Here is a 6,792-nt window from a genome sequence, read left to right on the forward strand (position 1 = left end):
CCAATAATGAGAAGAGAAAAAGAAGAGTTGTTACCAGCCCAGCACCTGTGTGATCCTTCCCCATCCAAAGGTACCTGGGTCATCACAACAAATGGGTTTGGCTGGGGCAGAAGGCATCGCTCACCTTGTCGTGTTACTATTCACAGCTTTGTAAAGTGGTTTGAATGTTATGGTTTTATTGAAAAAATGATTCAGTTGTAGATAGGTTTCCTTCCCTAGATTGGGATCCCACCCACCCAGCTTTCCACCTTAGAGCTACAACTGTTTATGGAATACAAAGCAGGATCTGGTGTTTCCTGGTAACGTTGGGGTCCTAATCTTTTTTCAACAGTGCCCTGTAGTGAACCATGGAGTAACATCTGCAGAGAAAGAATTACAAGGGGAATAAAGGTCTGGCGCCTTTAGGAACAACACTGACAGATCTTAATATATTTTGTCTGTGGGATACCATGTCAACAGAGTGGTACTCACTGAATAATGAAAGAATGAACTCAATTAAGCATGTTGTTCAGCAAGGCATTGGAGTGGGAAAGTTGGTGTAATAATAGAAAAAATGACAGCTGGAACATGTGGTCATTGCCCTCAGCATCAGGGTAAATTACAGTCCAAACTGTGATGAAGAGAAGGCTCTGGGGAGACCTCAGAGCACCTGCCAGTGCCTAAAGGGAGTACCAAGAGAGCTGGAGAGGGGCTTTGGACAGAGGCATGGAGTGACAGGACAAGGGGGAATGGCTTCAAACAGAGGATAGGGTTAGATGAGGGATCAGGAAGAAATTCTTCCCTGTCAGGGTGGTGAGGACTTGACACAGGTTGTCCAGAGAAGCTGTGGCTGCCCCTGGAAGTGTTCGAGGCCAGGCTGGATGGGGTTTGGACAAACCTGGGATAGTGGAAGGTGTCCCTGCCCACAGCAGGGGGGCAGACCTTTAAGGGGTCACCCGTGTGACCCAAACTGTTCTGTGACTCAATGATTCTGTGTCCACTGCAGGAGATGGCAGATCCTGGGAGAGGAGAGGAGCTCCAGGGCAACACTGCAGTGTTGAGGAGGTGGATCTGGGGATGTGGTCCAGTTTGGTGCCCCTCTCCCACTCTGTGTCCCCACTTGGGCACCTTCTGGCCAAGAGAGACTGGCCACAGTCCCTGCTGGGGCTGAGCTCTGCTGGTGGAGCCACAGGGTTGGAGCATGGAGACAAGACAAAATCTGCTGCACAGCTGTTGCAGTTCAGTGGTGTCCTTTAGGGAATTGTTCAGAAATGCCCAGGAAATGTGTGCACCTGTTTCACTTGGTAAAAATAAAAGAAAGTAAAGCCTCAGGGAAGGCTCGTGGGGCTGCTGTTGCAGGCAGTGGCTGCTGGCTGTGCCCCATCTGTATGGGAATCTGTGTCTGCTCCTCATCCAGCTTGGACAGCACGGTGATTCAAATGTCATGAGGTAATTGCATGTATTTGATAATTTGAGATTGAATTAAGCTGTGAAATTGAACCAGTGGCCCTGCAGGGTCCATGAGGCTGAGAATGCAGCACAGTGCAAAACCAGGAATCGGTCGCTTACACAGATACCAAGGGTATTCCTCTTTGGAAGAGCCCTGGATATCCTGCTGGGAGGGGATTCCCAGCCTCCTGTGGGAGCACTGGAGTCAATTCCTGCCTTTCATTGTCCAAAATGAGTCCATGGAGAAGGGATTACTCCCAATTCTTACCTATTTGGGATTTCTAAACTTTTTGCTGAAGTAGCTGGGGCTAGTGCTGTCCCCTGCTGAAGATGGGAGAGAGGTCTTGGTCCCTCAGGAAGGAATTCCTCTACTCTTAGCTCAGGCACACGTATGTGTTGTGTGATCATGAGTGAAAGGACCTGTGGGTGAAGAATTTCTTCCTGATAACCTAATCTAAATTTACCTTCTTCAAAGCCATTCCCCATTGTCCTATCAATCCATGCCTTTGTCCAAAGTCACTCTCCAGCTCCCTTGGAGCCCCTTTAGGCACTGAAAGTGGCTCCCAAGTCTGCTTGGAGCCTTCTCTTCTCCAGCCTGAATAACCTCAATTCTTTTAGCCTTTCTTCATAGCAGATGTGCTCCAGGCCTCTAATTGTATTTTTTTCTAAACGTATAATGTAATTTGCACTTGTGAGTGGAAGGAGAAATATAGTTTAAATGCACTTGTGAGTGGAAGGAGAAATGTAGTTTAAATATAATTTTAAATCTTGTTTTCAATTGGGAGGTCATAATGCAGAAAAAAATTACCTCACTCAGGACCTTCTGAAAGATGAGTCAGGCTACCTGATGTATTAACGTGCCTCAGGACAGATTATGGTTCTGTCTGGTTTAAAATGTAATTTAAATGAATGAACTTCCACATCTTACAGCTGTGACATGCACCTGTCCTGGACAGGAGCTTGATTTATATCACCTCTGTGAAGATCTATCTGAGCCCGGGCTGTTACGTGCCATCCATATGGATGCGCTCCTTGATTCCCGGAGCCACGACCGGGCAGGTGACTCTGTTACTGTCACTTAGTGCTGACATGACTTGTGCCACCAGCCATGCCATTAAACTATTGAGATGTCACAAGGCCTGATCCCTAATGCTCCTGACGGGCTGTGCCTCCTGCTCCTGTCAGACGTGGAAGATTAAGGAAGTCCCAGGTAATTCCTCCTGGCCTTTCCTGCCAGCACCGCCCAGTGCAGCTGCACGGATGGGGTGGGACGTGTCAGGGAGTTGTTACTGCTTGTGGAAGTTGTACAACAGTGGGGTTGCCTTAGAGAAATCTCTTTGACCCATCAGGATAAGCAGGGCTGGAAATGTGAGTGTAAAAAACCCGAGGCATTTGCATGAGCCGCCAGTGGATAAATGGAACTGCACACATCATTCCTTGTTCCTGCCTGGTAGAAATGAAGGAAGTGTCTTGCTGTGAAATCTGATTGCAAGGGACCCCACTCTGCCTTGGAACAGGTTATTACTTAGCCACGCTTTGTGATCTGGTTATATTTACATTTGGGGAGAGAAGAGTGGATTTGAATGAATAGTTATAACAGTAATCACAGCAATGGGATGCTTTCTGCCTGAATTTTTAATGTGTGCCCTTTCATCCCACAATCTAATAGAGTTTATTCCTATTTTTAAATGAAAACCAGTGGTAAAATGGTCACATATGAAATGTCTGAGAAAATAACCTAAACCCCCATATTTGCAGACATTGGTAATTATGCTCATTTGCTTTGATTACATGTTTTGTTACAATCATGATGGGCTGTAGGCAGATACAGAGGTTAAAGCAATTTACAGGATTTATTCTGTCTGTGAAGAGATGTTTTGATGGAATGAAAAATCAGATTCAGTTTCCTCCAGTAAGAAAAAATGTTACTATTCTCCTCTGCTTCATGAAAGTTCACCTGTATGTCATGAGTGTTGGAGTTGTCACATGCCAACATGACATTTGGAAAAAACTCCTCAGACATAATAACAGTGAAGAATATTTCAGCAGCACGGGGTGAAGTGGAGCACCCAGCATTCATTTTGCAGATGAGGAAGATGGCATTGATAATTTTATATTTTGGGGTGCAATCTAGCTCCTACCCCATGTCAGCAGGCTTCAAGTAGCTTTTCTTGCAGAAGTGTGTGAGCAGATGAGTGCAGCCCAGAAATGGTGTATCCAGGATGCTGCCATTGCCCAGCAGGATAGGGCCAAGGAATGATGTGACATTTCCTCTCTCCATGGCAAACAAGCTTTGGTAACTGCTCTGGAGCTCAGGTTTAGCAGGAATTCATATACAGTTAGTTCTGCTTCTCTGTCCCTGTTGTAGCATCAGGCAAACTCATAACTGAGGGGGCAGAGGGGGGATGTATCTGATCTGAAGTCAGTAAACGATTCTTATTGACTTCATTTAGAGATGATCAGGCCATTCAGACGTTGTTATCTGCTGCCTCCTTAGAGTTTTCCACCCTCACTGAGCTTTGTGAATATGAGTGCATTGATCCTGAAACACCTCATGTGGCAAATTAAGTGATTTAATTACGCAATTTGCTTTTGCTTTCTACATTACAAGTCAATTTAGCTCAGTGACTGGATTAGATGAACATCCCAGCAATTGACAGGTCAGACCAGTGAAAGATACAAACGTTCCCTGAGAAACATTCATTGTCTGTGGCTGCTCTTCTGTAGTGGAAGGGTCGAGCTTCTTGGCTTGTGTGCGCTGGGTACACCAAGTATATCCAAATTTATCTAAGTGAAGTACTTGGGGTGTACCCGAGGATGGAAATCTGGAGATGTTTCACTGATGGGTTGCAAAAGAGATTCAATTTATGGTAATCTGTGCTTTGAGAAAAGCATTTGTGTCAGTCGACATCTGTGTTTTTCCTGTTAATGGTGGGTGTTTTAAATCTTTCCTCAGATGAAACAGAAGCCTTGTCCTGCAAGCAATTGAAAGTAGGACTTTGGAGAAGGGATTGCACTGAGACAGAGGGCTTTTCTTCCAACATACACTACACAGAACTTGTAGGTGTTGTAGCACAGCTGAAGAACAAGTGAAGTGTTTGTTTTGAGAGATGTAAGGACATTTGCTGAACCCTTGACACTGTGTATGAGCCATCCCTCGCAGTGACAAAGATGCTGAGGGACTGCCAGGGGGAGTCACAGCAGAGCCAGGTCATACCAGAGCAATGTACAGAGATCTCTTGTTTTCTCTAATGGCCCCACACCACCTTTTTAACTGGGTAAACCACTTAATCTCCCAGTGTCTGACAGTCCTGGAGCAGAGAAAATGGGCTTTTATAACTCAGTCCAGTCGTAGCTCTGGTTTGTATTGCACGGGGCTGTGCCTGATGGGCTCAGCAGAGGAGCATCAGACACATACATCTCTATAAGCTGTGCCCCCTGCCTGACGGCCCTGCTCTGCAGTGACAGCAGTGACATTCAGGCAGGTTTCTCATTGCTGGGAAGCGTCAGGAGATTGCTGCTTCTCCAGTAGAGATGGGCTGAAAATATCACTTCATATCCCGAATTCAAGCAGCTGATGGAGCCTGTTGAAGACAGAATTGAGATGAAAAGCTGTAATGCAGATGTGTCACATCGCGGTGGTGTTGTCAGTCTGTTTCTTTTTATGATACGGCAGATCCACAGCAATTAATTTTAAGTGCAAGTCTCCATTGCTGCAGAGTGGTAACTTGAAATATTTACTACTTTATTTGCTTCATGCCAAGTGAGATTTCACTCAATTTGTCATTAGAAACAGTGTTCTCTTCTGAGGAGAGAGTATATTTACATAAACTGCTCTCCAGTAATTCTGTGTTTTCTGCAGGAGTAGATTATGTGCATAAAAGTCTGCTGGTGAACCTGTGGGACTGAAGACAGATGTTGGGGAAAGAACAGATCTGTTCATTGCCCTCAGTGGGATGTAGAAAGGCCAAAGAGATCAAACACCTGTTCCTTTGTCACTCCTCTGCATGCATGAATCATCACTGACCAAAAAACCCCTGAAACCAACAAACCCCCCACCTCTTCAATATTGCAAAGTTGTGCAGGATTTTTGATGTACCAGCAGAGCATGATTTAGAAATGAAGAGCTGCCATCTGCAATGATTTTCCTGGATCTCTTCTATCTACATCTCTTCTATCTCTTCTACAGTCCCTGAAAATCAAAAACCAGAAAACTGCCTGTCTCACCTAATCAAGTGAACCCTAGAAAGTGGATTTGGAGGGAGGGAGGGTGGCAGAAGCCAAATGCTGTGAAATTTGAAGCGAAATGGAGAATGGTGCAGCCCAAGAGCACAGGGGATGCAGTGGTGCCTGTAGGACCAGGTCCCTCCTGAATCTCAGCTGCACCATGTGGGAATGACTTGAAACTTGTCTGTCCTGTCATTTTACAGAGACAAACATGTTAATTTATAAATCTGTAGAAATGGAAAATACAGGATGCTCAGGGGAGTCCTTCTCCCTCTCTACAACTCCCTGACAGGAGGTTGGAGCCAGGTGAGGACCAGGCTCTCTGGGTAGCAAGTGACAAGAGGAAACAGCCTCAAGATGCACCAGGAGAGGTTTGGGTTGGATGTCAGGGAAAATCTCTTCACCAAAAGGGTGGTCAAGCATAGGAACACACTGCCCAGGACAGTACTTGAGTCCCATTCCTGGAGGTATTTCAAAACCCACGTAGATGTGGCACTTGGGGATCTGGTTTACTGCTGGAGGAGAGGTTGAGGTTGATGATCTTAAAGGACTTTTCCAATCTATTCTATTCTGTCACTGGTCCTCCCTTAAACTTCTGCTGTTCAAGGCACAAGCTTCTTCTTAACCTGGAATCAGCCGGGCTTTATTTCACGGGTGCAGCAGTTCCATGGGTGTGACTGCTTGGGTACTGCTTTCAGAGCTGTGTTAAAACTTAAACAAGAAAGAAAAATCTATTATGTTTGAAGATAAGCCCTGCTGCCAGCCATGGGCCAGGGACAGCAGTGATGCTGGGCCAGTGCTGGGAGGTTTGGGAAAGAAATCCCTATTAAGATGCTGTCAATGCCTGGATCTGTGGCTTGGTGCAGTCAAGCATGTTCTGTGTTTCACATTTTGTTTAATATTAGACGCTGTCTGCTGCGTGCTTTGTTTCTATTAATTATCTTTCATTTTCTTATCAGATTTGCTTACCTTCTTTTATGTAAAACTTTGGATCAGCTTTCTGAGGCAAAAAAAAAAAAAAAAAAAAAAAAAAAAAAAAAAAAAAAAAAAATTAAAGCAGAGCTTTTCTCCCTTGCTGACACTGAAACAATGAATATGGATCAGAATTTTCATTTCCTTTTTTTTTTTTGCCACATC

The sequence above is a fragment of the Zosterops lateralis genome (genome assembly GCF_965231275.1).
Source record: "Zosterops lateralis genome assembly, chromosome: 7".
Lineage (NCBI taxonomy): Eukaryota > Metazoa > Chordata > Aves > Passeriformes > Zosteropidae > Zosterops > Zosterops lateralis.